Source organism: Mustela erminea, chromosome 2 (genome assembly GCF_009829155.1).
Source record: "Mustela erminea isolate mMusErm1 chromosome 2, mMusErm1.Pri, whole genome shotgun sequence".
Lineage (NCBI taxonomy): Eukaryota > Metazoa > Chordata > Mammalia > Carnivora > Mustelidae > Mustela > Mustela erminea.
In genome coordinates, this window is record NC_045615.1 from 43,072,662 (window position 1) to 43,087,143 (window position 14,482).

The 14,482-nt window shown below is 37.3% G+C and overlaps 1 non-coding gene across 1 annotated transcript; it reads left to right on the top strand.

The window, feature by feature from the left end:
• Positions 1–285: 285 nt before the first annotated feature.
• On the top strand, positions 286–389 carry LOC116585422. The gene has a single exon (XR_004283614.1). It is a non-coding gene; the product is annotated as a U6 spliceosomal RNA (small nuclear RNA).
• Positions 390–14,482: the final 14,093 nt, after the last annotated feature.

Sequence of the window (14,482 nt, forward strand, 5' to 3'; positions counted from 1 at the left end):
TGTTTTGATAGGGATTGCATTTAATCTGTAGATCATTTTGGGTAATATGGACATCTTAACAACATTAATTCTTCCAATTCAAGCACATGGGATGTCTTTCTGTTTATCTGTCTCTTTAATTTCCTTCAGCAATGTTTTACAATTTTCAGTGCATAAGTGTTTCTACTTTTTTATAAAATATGTATATTTTAAAAATATCTTAGTGAACAAAGCAAATACTCCTGTAGCTAGCAACCAGTTCAAGAAATAGAACTTTATCAGCCACCTCAGAGACAAGACTGATGTGTGCTCACTTCAGCAGCACATATACTAAAACTGGAACCACACAGAGATTATCATGGCCCCTGAGTAATGATGACATGCAAATTTGTGAAGTGTTCCATAAAAAAAATAATAATAATATTAAAGAAAAGAAAAGAAAAAAACAAGCTGACATATTCATTAGGTCCAGTAGGCAAGGTACTTGGATACACAATTTTTGCAGGGGCCAAGAAAATATTTTAATTTCTTATAAAATATTTTGATTTATTTTAGGGACTCATGAAATGCATTAATTTTTAAAGAAAAAATGTTTTAATACATAATATTAATATATGAAAGTATTTACCTTTATACCAACACAGTTATAAATCATAACTTATAAAAGTTTTTACGGTGCTAGGAAACCAGGAAAGCAAAGGTAACTCAGTCCCATTAATGTCATTTTGTGGTCCTGCTCACAAACACCCTAATCACAACTACCTCTTTACCCTCAAAAGTATCAGTATCCTAATTTTTATTATCATCACTCATTTTATTTATTTATTTTCTTGTGTATTTATGTATTTATTTGAAGAGAGAGAGAGAGAGAGGCAGAGGAAGAATCCCAAGCAGGCTCCAGGTCCCCAGCACAGAGCCTCATATGGGGCTTGATCTTGTGATTCTGACATCATGACCTGAGCCAAAATCAAGAGTTCAGACATTCAACTGACTGAGCCACTCAGTGCCCCTCACTGCATTTCTTTATAGTTTTATCACCCCAAATACTAGTTTTTAAATTTTGTTTTGTTTTGTTTTTAAAGATTTTATTTATTTATTTATTTGACAGAGAGAGAGGCAACAAAAGCAGGGGGAGCAGGAGAGGAGAAGCAGGCTTCCTGCCTGGCAGGGAGCCTGATGTGGAGCTGGATCCCAGGACCTAGGATCATTACTTGAGCCAAAGGCAGCTGCTTAATGACTGAGCCACTCAGGCACCCCCTAAATACTAGTTTTATCTTGCATATAAAGATCTGCTATTGGGGCACCTAGATGACTCAGTCGGTTAAAGCCTCTGCCTTTGGCTCAGGTCATGATCCTGGGGTCCTGGGATTGAGCCCCACATCCGGCTCTCTGCTTAGCTGGGAGCCTGCTTCCTTCTCTCTCTACCTGTCTCTGTGCCTGCTTGTGATCTCTGTCTGTCAAATAAATAAAAAATTTTTAAAAATATTAAAAATATAAAGATCTGCTATAAATATAATTTCTCTATATGTTACTCTTTCATCTCTTCTTTTACCTTGAAGTTGATCTGTTGAGAAATTGAGACTTACAACCTGTCGTCTTGCACTTTCTGGCTCTTGCTAATTGCATACTAAAGTTTAGTTTTTTTTTTTCTGTGCTCTATATTTTCTGTAAATGGTAAGCTGGGTCCAGAGGTTTGATCATATTCAAGTTTAATCACTATGGCAATATTATATAGGTGGTGTGGTGTTCCTTCAGGAAGCATCTCATGGCAGGTTGTCTTTCCTTTTCTAATGTTAGCAGCCATTAGTGCTTCTACCAATTCTTACATTAATATTTTTCTGGGTATTTTGGTTTTCTGAAGCTCACTATACATAGAAACCTCAGGAAGGATTCATGGTCATACTGTTGCCTGAGTTCCTAATGTTGTTAACATTTTGTCTGTGCCATTTGTACTAGAAAATCAATTTTGGTGGGGGGGTATATAAATTCTTAGTTCACATTTTCTTTCCTTAGGTGTTGTGATGGTTAATTTTGTGTGTGAACTTGGCTGGGCCATGATGACCAGATATATTGTCAAACATTATTCTGGATGTTTCTGTGTGCTGTGTTTTTGGATTAGATTAACATTCGTATCAGTGGACTTTGAGTAAAACAGATTGCTCTCCATAATGTAGATGGACCTTACCCAATCAGCTGAAGAACTGAGTAAGACAGAAGACTGACCTTTTTCAAGCAAGAGGGAATTCTACAGCACTTGAATTGCAGTGTTGCTTCTTCTTTAGTCTCTAACTTGCTGGTCTACCCTGCAAAGAGTCTGGACTTGTCAGCCTCCAAAGTTGCATGAACCAATTCCTTAAAAGAAACTTTCTCTCTATGTATACACATCTAGAGAACTCTGACTAATACAAGTGTCTTAAATATGTTATTCAAGTGTCTGATAGCCATTTGTATGTCTTTATTGGAGAAGTGTCTGTCCATATCTTCTGCCCATTTTTTGATATGATTGTCTGTTTTGTGTGTGTTGAGTTTGAGGAGTTCATTATAGATCCTGGATATCAACCTTTTGTCTGTACTGTCATTTGCAAATATCTTCTCCCATTCCTTGGGTTGCCTCTTTGTTTTGTTGACTGTTTCCTTTGCTGTGCAGAAGCTTTTGATCTTGATGAAGTCCCAAAAGTTCATCTTCACTTTTGTTTCCTTTGCCTTTGGAGACATATCTTGAAAGAAGTTGCTGTGGCTGATATCAAAGAGATTACTGCCTATGTTCTCCTCTAGGATTCTGATGGATTCCTGTCTCACATTGAGTTTTTTTTTTATCCATTTTGAGTTTATCTTTGTGTATGGTGTAAGAGAATGGTCGAGTTTTATTCTTCTACATATAGCTGCCCAGTTTTCCCAACACCATTTATTGAAGAGACTGTCTTTTTTCCACTGTATATTTTTTCCTGTTTTGTCGAAGATTATTTGACTATAGAGTTGAGGGTCCATATCTGGGCTCTCTACTCTGTTCCACTGGTCTATGTGTCTGTTTTTATGTCAGTACCATGCTGTCTTGCTGATCACAGCTTTGTAGTAAAGCTTGAAATCAGGTAACGTGATGCCCCCAGTATTATTTTTGTTTTTCAACATTTCCTTAGCGATTTGGGGTCTTTTCTGATTCCATACAAATTTTTGGATTATTTGCTCCAGCTCTTTGAAGAATACCAGTGGAATTTTGATCAGAATAGCATTAAAAGTATAGATTGCTCTAGGCAGTATACACATTTTAACTATGTTTATTCTTCCAATCCAAGAGCGTGGAATGTTCATCATCACTAGCCATCAGGGAGATTCAAATTAAAACCACATTGAGATATCACCTTACACCAGTTAGATTGGCCAAAATTAGCAAGACAGGAAACAACATGTGTTGGAGAGGATGTGGAGAAAGGGAAACCCTCTTACACTGTTGGTGGGAATGCAAGTTGGTGCAGCCTCTTTGGAGAACAGTGTGGAGATTCCTCAAGAAATTAAAAATAGAACTTCCCTATGACCCTGCCATTGCACTCCTGGGTATTTACCCCAAAGATACAGATGTAGTGAAAAGAAGGGCCATCTGTACCCTAATGTTTATAGCAGCAATGGCCACGGTCGCCAAACTGTGGAAAGAACCAAGATGCCCTTCAACGGATGAATTTATAAGGAAGATGTGGTCCATATACACTATGGAGTATTATGCCTCCATCAGAAAGGATGAATACCCAACTTTTGTAGCAACATGGACGGGACTGGAAGAGATTATGCTGAGTGAAATAAGTCAAGCAGAAAGAGTCAATTATCATATGGTTTCACTTATTTGTGGAGCATAACAAAAATCATAGAGGACATGGGGAGTTAGAGAGAAGGGAGTTGGGGTTAATTGGAAAGGGAGGTGAATCATGAGAGACTATGGACTCTGAAAAACAATCTGAGGGGTTTGAAGTGGTGGGGGGGTGGGAGGTCGGGGTACCAGGTGGTGGGTATTATAGATGGCAAGGATTGCATGGAGCACTGGGTGTGGTGAAAAAATAATGATACTGTTATGCTGAAAATAAATAAATGAAGAAAAAAAATATGTTACCCAAATTTACTTTTGAGGTTTGATGTTGAAATGTCTGATGAAATCTTATTCTTTCCCTTGGGTGTCATTTTCTTCTTTTTCAGATCCCTTAAAGAATTTCTTTTCTTTAAGTTTAGGGCTCAAGTGTGTATGTGTTTTGATAGATTTATACCAAATGTTTAATTTTTTGAAGTTATTGTAAATGGTATTCAGTTTTAATTTTATTTTCCATTTGTAAATTGCTAATATATAGAAATATGATTAATCTTTGTTTGATGACCTTGTATGCTATAACCTTACTAAACTTTTTAGTTGCAGGAGGTATTCTGGGGGCATATTCTACACAGACAATCATGGTGTTTGTGAATGAACGCCATTTTATTTTTTCTTTTTAAATCTAAAGGACTTTTATTTATTTTTCCCTTTTTTCACTAGCTAAAACTTCTAATATAATGTTGAATAGAACTGATGAGACTGGACATAATTGTCTTGTTCCCAATCTTAGGGGAAAGTATTCAGTCTTTCAGTGTTAAATGTGATAGTAACTGTAGTTTTTTGTTTTTGTTTTGTTATTTTTTTGGTAAGATGCCCCTTTTCAGGTTGAGGAACAGGTTTTTTTCTATATCCTAATTTGCTGCAATTTTTATCAATGTGGATGTTGAGATTTTGTCAAGTGCCTTTTCTGCATTAATTGATATGAACATACATTTTTCTTTACAGTGTTAATATGGTGAATTACAAGGATTGATTTTCAAATATTGAACCATCTGTACATCCTTTTGATAAACTCCAAATGATTTGGGTATATGATTTTTTTTTATATATTGCTGGATTCAATTTATTCATTTTTAAATAATTTTTATATCTATGTTCATGAGGAATCTTGTTCTTTGGTTTTCTTTTGTACTCTCTTTGCCTTATTTTGGTATCAAGGGTTTTAATGTACTTTTATTAGAAAATATAGCATAGTAATCATGTTTGTACTCATTACAAAATCTACAATGGATTTCTATTGCCTAGTAGAGTAGGTCTGTAATAACTTTGATACTATACTATTTTACATCAAAATTTTTAATGTATATGCCTTACTCTGTAAACTTTCCTGTTCTTATCTCTCGCTATACCCTTTCTCCTGCTCCAATTTCCAGGCCTATGGTGTCACTGATATCCTGCTTGCCCTTCCCTAAGCATGCCAGACTGTGATAGTCTTTTAGTTTCTCTACTAACCATTCTCTTAATACCAGGAAAATCCTATCAAGTCTATATGTCTAATAACTTCTATTATTTTCTGGACTAAGTTTTCCTAAAACTGCAAATGTTTTTGACTATTTCTCCCTCAGGCCTCTATTCTACTCGATTTAAATGCCTATTGTAGCACTTATTTATTTATAGCTCCCTTCCCAACTGGTTAATGAGTAGTTTGAGGGCAGAGATTTGTCTTTAATTCCAAGTACTTAACAAAGTGTGGCGCCCACTATTTATTTGCTGATTGGATGATTATAATTCCCTGTGTCCTTCAGGCTCACTGAGAGAATATATTACATTTTTATATTCCTCACTTGCTGAGAAACTTTGCAAATTATATATATATATATATATATATATATATATATATAATTTGTTACTAACAGTTTTTATCTTTATGATTCCAGTATTATGTTATGGTCTCTATCTTGAACATTTTCAACATATAATTTTTCACTATATATATGTATATATTGTAGTATATACTTACAAATGTAAGTTTTGTAAGGGCCTATTTAGCCAGAGCGATTCCATCTGGTTAAACAGTGATTTTGTTGTTTATTCAGTAAAACTTAAACTGACCCTGCCCCCTCCCTCCACAGGAGAAGTTACTTAAAAGCAAGTCCAGGGAAAACCAGTCCCAGGTAACAAAGCCCAAATAAAAGGGTGGGTTAGTTCAGGTGGAGATAATAGCCCGAATGCAGGGATGAGTCGGGGGAGGTGGAGACATCCAATCAGTGGGGCTTGTACTGTCTCGCTAGCTACCAAGGAGTGTGGGCTCCACCGCCTTTTGGGCTCCAGTTCCGACCAAGGTGATAGGCTAGTTTGAATAGCTACTATGGGGTGAACTGTAATTCAATTGGCCACCTGTGTGTGGCCAGGCTCAACCACATGGCCTTTGCTCTATAGAAGTTAGTCTGTGAGGCTAGGAGGGGTCACCTCTTTGTAAGAGATGGCCCTGGCCGGTCAGTTTGATTCTCAATGCTTAGCACGAAATAAAGCTTTGCTTGACCTTCACTTTGTATCAGTCTCATTCCTTTGATCATGGACCCAACAGTTTAAGGAAGTAAATTTGGTTTATGATGATTTTAGAACTCTTGTTTCTAGACTGAGATCCTTAAACTATAATGGGTTCACATATAACAATGGGTATCAGTGAATTATTTTCCCTGTTTAAAAAATTGTAATAAAACTTTTTATTTACATCAATGAGGTTGTCATCCAAATTAATTGAAATATTAGATTCTTTGCTTTGGCCATAATTTTGTTATATGGTAAATCAGAAACTCAGAATAACAGCTATGATCACTGACTAAATAAATAATATTTAATAATTACAACTTGGAACACAGAATTTTTCAAAACATAGTATGCATGGGAGGGCCATAAAGAGGTTATTATTGATGTAGGAAACAGAGGCAGAAGAAAAATTACTAAGTTTCCTTACTCACTGACAACCCCTTAAAACAGGCAGAGTGACATTCCTTTAGGGACTCAACTGCCTCCTCCTTAACACTTTGCTAAGGGCAAAGGGCAGTCTTTGTCTGACCAATCCCTATCCCCAAGCAGGATCCTGTAAGTCTACTTTAACAATTCCTTTGGAAACTTCCTTTATCTCTAAACCCTCCAAGATACGGTGGACAATTATTCCCAAGCATATGGCCCACTGATATACATGTAAAGGGTCTCAGACAAAGGTTTTATTACTGGTAATGAATAGCCTTTTTCCCAACAACAGCTAGCCCCTCAAGGTCCTGGAAACCTTGCTTCCAAATTTCCTTAGACACATATACCATCTCTGACCCCCTCCCAACTTGCAAGCACATAAAGGACCACTCCTCACAACCCCAGGGCAGCAGCTCTTTCTGCCCATGGGTCCTGTTCCCATGTTTTAATAAATATTTTGCACCGAAGATGACTCAAGAATTCTTTCTTGGTCATCAGCTCTGGACCTCACCCCACCGATCCTCACTTATATTCTAAGACTTCATCATTATCACTGGAAAAGTTATTTTTATGGAGAAATTTTTCTTACATTTTATATTCCAATGATTATTTTTTCTTTGTTTTTAAAGTTTAGTATTGGGAAATGTATCAATAATTGAGGATTATGCTGAGTTGGGTTTCCAGTGAATTGCTTGAGATTATATGCTTAAATTGCCCAGGAGGATAGACCAAGTTTACCAGTTAAGTTTCTTAAAAATATACAAACTTTTCCCATAACTTTATGGTGAGTTGACATATTTTCTGTGAATTGCTTTGACTTTCTGGTGAGCTGTAATGCATGCACTTCATCCTCTGGGAGCTCAAATTGCAAAGATGAGTCAATGGTATTTCCTCCCAAGAAACCTCTGTTTTTGAAAAAGACCAAAGGGATGAATATTTTGGTTGTTTCTCAGAAGCTCATTTAAATTAGTACTCTATTTTTTTTTTTTTAGGCTGATCTGAAAAAAAAATCATATGTGCCATTTTATGTAAATCTAAATTAGCAAATAATTTCAAAAATGATCATTTTGATACAGCTAACTGGAGTATGCAGACCATGAACAACTAGAAATTTTGAAAATATACTTTTAAAAAAAGAAGTAATGATTTTTATGTGAAAAGCTTATGGCTAAAGAGCAGCAATCTCCTTCACAAAAAGCCAATTTCCTTCCCTGAACATTTCATTGACTGGTGCTGTCACATAGGGTCATCATGAATGGTGCATCCTAGAAGTTGAATATTGTACAACCTGCGAAATTATATGTGACAACCCTGCTCTACCATCTTTGAACGTCTAATCTCCTGAAAACGTCTTTCCCATTTTCTAGGTTATTTTTCATTGTTTTAATATTCTTTGTGAAAACTTTTAGTTATTTAAACTTTATAATTATTTATAAATAAATAAAATCCTATTTTATATAAACATGAGCAAAAATAAAGGAAATACCTTTTCTTTTAGGAAATACTTTCTCCCATCTGCCTTCAGGGTTAGAGCCATTGCTGCCATATATTAGTATGTTATAATTCTACCCCTTGACTCAGGTGATTTGTCTAGTTGGAATCTGGCAAACTAGATTCTAGTTGGAATCTGGAAGAGAGCATTCTCTTTGGATGGCTGATGATTCTAGTAGCTTGTGTTCTGCTATATTGATCAGAAAAGCAGGAAAAAAAATGAGTCTAGAGAGAGGGCAAGTGATACATATAGAAAATGCAAACCAAATCACAGGTTAAAGATGGAGAGACACAGGTGAGAGTGTTCTGAATCTCTGGCTCGAGGTGCTTCTTGACACTTGGTGCATTTCTCTTTGGAATTCTGTGGGACATCTCAGAAATCTTATAATAAACCACAATTTCTACTTATTTAAGAGGATTTCTGCAGTACTATGCTTTGACTCAGGCATGAGGGGCCACTTCCATAGGCCTCATGCTTTAGAAGGCTTTCCTCCATCCACACTCCCATCAATGGGGAAAAGTCAGTGGCATATGCCCATGAAGAACCATGCTTTTTCTTACAGACCAGGCACAAGGTACATGTGATCAAGAGACTTCTGCCCCAAAGTCCCAAACCTACTGTCAGGGTCTCTGTTGACTTTTTCCTGGTCCAGTGTACCTCTCCCAGTTCCCAGGGGTAGCTACAGCATAGCTCTTTATGGTGGGATGTGAACTGAGTTTGGCACATTTTACTTGTGTGTGTAACAAGTCCTTTAAGGTGTAGAATAGAGTCTGAGGCAAGAAAAAAAGGGGACATGATGCCACTAGCCTGTGTCCAGGGTCTGGGCCTACTGTATTCATGTGCTGATTTCCTTAAAATTTGGGAACCTGGTCTTCCAGGAGCTTATAAAGGTATGTTTGTCAATATAGAAGGATAGGACACATTTTATGTAGCAATTAGTTAACTTGGTCAGAAATTTTAAATACTTAGATGTGTTGTATGTGGGCTTTCATTTGTACTCTTAATCCTAGGCTTTGTAGTTAGAAGTGGGCCTCACCAGACAAGCCAATATAATGAAAATCTGGTATTATAGTAGTTAAATTAAGGTTAATGATTTACAGGACAAAAGAATTTCTAATCAGATTATTTTAATAGCACAGGCTAGTGAAAAGATCACTGATTTAGAACTCTTATTAGTTACCTATTGCTGCATAACAAATTACCCTTAATTGGCAGCTAAAAAATTTATTATTTCACAGTTTCTGTGAGTCAGAAACCTGGGAGCAGAATAATTTAATAGTCCTAGTTGGAATAATCTTTTTAAAGTTTTATTTATTTATTTATTTGTTTGTTTATTTATTTATTTATTTGAGGGGGTGGGGAGAGGCAAAGGAAGAGGGAGAGAAATCTGAAACAGACTCACCACTGAGCCTGTAGCCCTCAAGGGGCTGGATTCCAGTTACCTGAGATCATGACCTGAGCTGAAATCAAGAGTCAGACATTTAACCCCTGAGCCACCTAGAGGCCCCTAGTTCAAAGACTTTTGAGATTGCAGTCAAGATGTTGGCTGGGACTGCAGTTGTGTTGAGCTCCATTGGGGTTGAAAGATCCACTTCTAAGCTTACTTATGTGTTGTTGATAGGCCTGGTTCCTCACCACTTAAGCTTCTTCATAGGTTGTCAGGTGACCTCATCAGATGACACCTGATTTCCCCCAGAGTGGATGATGGGGGGGGGCAATTTTTCATAACCTAATCTCAGAAGTGATATACCATCATGTTTGCTGTATTCTATTAGTAATGCAGACCAACTCTGGTTGGTTGTGGGAGAGGACTACACAGGGTATGAATGTCAGAGAATATCAGAGATGGGGATCCCTGGAGATCATTCTGGGGGCTGGTTTTTCCAGTCCTCCTTGCTCAATCTCTCCAGCCTACTAGCCTTTAGGTTCTTGAACCTAACCAGTTCTGCCTCACCTTTGTATTCATGACCTCTCCAAGGTAGGCTTTTCCTATTGATCTTCTTTGGCTGAACCTCTGTCTTAGTTTTCAGCTTAAAAGCCATTACTCTAGAGAAGACTTCACTTGATCACTCAGTATTTAATAGTTACCTAGTTGTTCTCTGTTTATCACATTGTTTGAATTCTGGGTGCCTGAAACATACATATATGTTGAATGAAGGAGTCTCGGTAATTATATGACTTTGGGGAAAAGATATGTTCTCTAAACCCCAGTAGCTTTGTCTGTGGTTAATGATCTTCTACCCCAACCTACTATCCAGGTTTTTTTTTGAGAATCAAATAAGCTAGAATTTTCTATAACAATTGATGAAATTATTATTGTTGGTTAACTCCTCCTCCTCCTTGAGCAGAGGGATTGCCCAGGAATGTATTTTCCCATTTTAGTTTTCAGGTTCTCTTTATCTACCTGCATTGTAGAACTGTGTTGTTCATTTATCCATTCACTAGCCTCATTTACTGTCCTGCAAATGTCTCAGAGGACTTATTTTGAATTAAAGTTATGATTTCATGTGTGAAAAGTATTCAGTTGGGAGCAAGTTTAGTAAGGTTTATTCAAATGTAAAATGGCATTGTGCTTTTGGATCATAACTAATCATAGCATCCCATTGAACATGGGAGGTAGTATGTGCTTTTTAGAAGCTAGTTATGCACAAAAGGACAAATACCCAAGAATCAAAGCAAACTTTTAATAATGCCCAATTGGAGTTCTGGTCATGTTTGAGCCATTCAGAGTCTAATCAGTAAAACCCCCTTGAGTCAATAATTGCCTTCTCCTCAAATCATTGCAGGTATCTATTATGCTGCACATTATCCACATAGAAATGAACATATGGTTACTGAACACATAACAAAACAGGCTCTGTTGGAGAATGTTTCCTTTAGGATGCCTTAAAACATTCTTGAGCAGAATATTATGGAGGCTGCTTACTATCCCTTCTGTTCTTGGGGTTATAGGAGGGAAGTTGCAAGTCCTTTGTATAAAGAACCGTGAATGAGCTCACTATAAGAAGCTGAAAACTCAGAATGTATTGATTTATTTAGAGAACACCATTAACTATCTCCCATGATGAATACAGAACCAGTGGATGGAGTTTCTTAAAAGTTGGAAAAATATTTTTCCTCTCTCATGTTGCATTTCAGGGAACTAAAACATTGTGGAGAAGCTTTCTTCAGAGTGGACCAAACCATGACCTGCAGTTTGTTGCTATCTTTATGTAACAACAACCAAAAAAAGACATTTGATATATTCAGAAAAAGGAAGAGGAAAAAAGAGTTTGAAAAAGAGAAGTAGAACAAAACCTATATTAACTTGAACCTGGCTAAATTTCTTTTGAGAATTAACCGGATTTAAGATTCAATTTAAGAAGAAACAGAAATCAAAAGCATATATAAGAAATCACCTTATTTGAATCGAATAATTTAAATGATTATAACATCTTATATTTTAACAAGTGTGTTCAAAGTGACAATAATTTTTTGGTTAGCCAAAATGTCCATTTTTAAAACATTCTGCAAAACTAGGGTATAAATATAACAAATAACTTATTTATATGTATGGTTTATAAACACATATGTGAATGCATGTACATATCTGTATATGTATAAGATGATATTAAAATAAGAGTTCCAACCAAGACAGGTAGATATCAGATATTAAAGTGACTGGTGAAACACAAACCAATTAAATGGAAACTATTAAAGAACTTAAAAAAAAATAAAGTAATGAGACCTATAGGACTTATAAAATAGACTGAAAATCAGACGGATGATTCTTAAACCCCTCATATCTTAAGGACATAAAAAATCCAGGGGAGTAGAAATTGAAAGTAGATTTATGAAGAGGATATTTGGGTAGAACTGTAGATTGCTGAGTCCCCCTATCCTTCTCCTAGAATGTGGCAGGTAGGATCCCTGCCCCCACCTTGAACTTGGTGAGAGACGTTTCAGTGGGCCCATATGGAAAGTATGATATGTGTACCCTGCAATTGCTCATGGTGGACTCTTGTCTAAACTCCATCTGAGAAATGGAAAGAGTGAGAGAGAACTGGAAGTAGACCAGAAGCTTCCTTGGCTGCTCTCAGTCCTGGAGTTAGTTGGTGGGTAGAAGATCCAGGTGTGTTTCTGGTGAACTGGAGGTGGGCTATGCATGAGAGGTTCAAAGAACACACACATACACACACATACACACACATAGATCAAGCCCTGCTGTGGTTTGTTCTTAGACCCTGCCCAAGAGAAACAAGGTGGAACCATAATAACCACAGAGAGAAACCCCAGGTACAGCTGGATTCCTGGGACCAAGAAGGAAATCAGGAAGATAAAGAAACTGTAGATGAGACCATTGCAACAGTAGAGGTGGAAGGGGGACGAATTTCAGCTTTCTGAAGGCCTGAGAAGCCCACAGTCGGCTTATGACAATAAAAGAGATTATTTGGATTTTCAAAACCAAACAAATTTTAAGTTCTTATGCATGTATATTTTTTCAAATCAACATAACATTGTACACATCGAGTAAATAAGTTGTGTGTGACTTCAGAACTGGAGAGGTTGTATTCTTGGTATGTGTTATATGACTACTGAAAGCCTTGTTTGCTAAAAAAAAGAAAAAAGAAAAAAGCAACAATAATAATAATTGGTGTGAGCAGTGCTGTTATTTCTGAAACCGCATCTCATATTAGTGACCTCTGTTCAGGTACTCCTCCTGCCTTGTGCATTGGTATCTCTGTTTTGTACCAGAAGGAAACACTGTGTCTGGTTTCACTATGAAATTCATGGAGCTCTCTGCTTGAAATAATATTAAAGACCTTTATTATTCAACCTGTGCGTTCATCTGTGCAAGCACATCTCCTTAGGGAAATGCTTGAAAATGGGATTTTCGTGGCCTTCTCTCCCATTTGACTTCTCTTCCCCCACCCTCCCTTTTCCCCATCCCTGTCTAGGTATCTTTTAGTTATCTCTTCCAATAACACAGTTCTGGCTGCATTGAAAGTGCTTTTTAATGTAGGAGATGTACTTCAGGCCTAACACCAGGTCACTTTCTAAGTAACATTTTATGGGATTGATTAAACTTTAGCACCATAACTGTTGACTTTACAGGCCAGAAAAGAGACTCTGAGTGTTCTACCCCAGACAATTTGTGCCTCACAAGTTTGAAAAATCAAATGTGTTTAATGTGTCTGACAAAAGAGGCTGTCCTCTATTTTTGAGTCTTCTTTATTTAAAAGACCTCAGTATTAAAAATAAAACAATATCTTTTACACTAGTGAGGTTAAGTTACAGTAAATAACTGTAAATAAAAGAAGGTAGACTTTTTAACTGTGGGGATGACACTAAAGATTGAAGTTGGCGTCTTCATTGCTCCAAACCCAACTGCTTAATTTTACCTAGTTTGCTGCTGGAAAATGAAGCTACATTTGCTCTTGGTGGTGTTTTCAAGGTTGTGAGATGAGGCATGGCTAATTTATTTAATTAGAGAAACATATATATATATATTTTAAAGATTTTATTTATTTATTTGACAGAGAGAAATCACAAGTAGATGGAGAGGCAGGCAGAGAGAGAGAGAGGGAAGCGGGCTCCCCGCTGAGCAGAGAGCCCGATGCGGGACTCGATCCCAGGACCCTGAGATCACGACCTGAGCCGAAGGCAGCGGCTTAACCCACTGAGCCACCCAGGCGCCCCTAGAGAAACATATTTTTAGGGCTACAATGCAGTGGAATCAGGGACCAAAAGCAAAACAAAAAAAAATTTTTTTCCACCTGTTTGGGATTTGGAAATCCAAATCCTTGCCTTTATCTGCACACAAAGGTATGTCGCCAGGAGCTTAGTGATGTGGTTCATAATGGGCAGAATCATTTTAAAGAAACAAACAAAAGAAAAGAGATAGGAAAAAAAAATACCCATGAATTCATGGTTGGCTTTGTACTGTGTTAGCCTAGCTAGGTTGGAAACATGTCTCCCAGAATTCCCTTCCCTCTATGGTTCTGGGAAAAAGATAGGGAAGGGAGGCTTGGTGGCAGCCACTGCATTTGGGGAGTCACTTAGACTGTGTAAGGGCCTATTCAGCCAGAGCAGCCCCACCCCGGTTGAACTGCCATTTTGTTGTAAAGCTTAAATTGACCTTGCCCCCTACCCTCCCAGGGGAACTTACTTAAAAGCAAGTTTGGGAAACCAGTCCCAGGTAACAAAGTCCCACGTAACAAAGTCCAAGTACAGGGTGGGTCAGGCCAGGTGGAGATATTCAA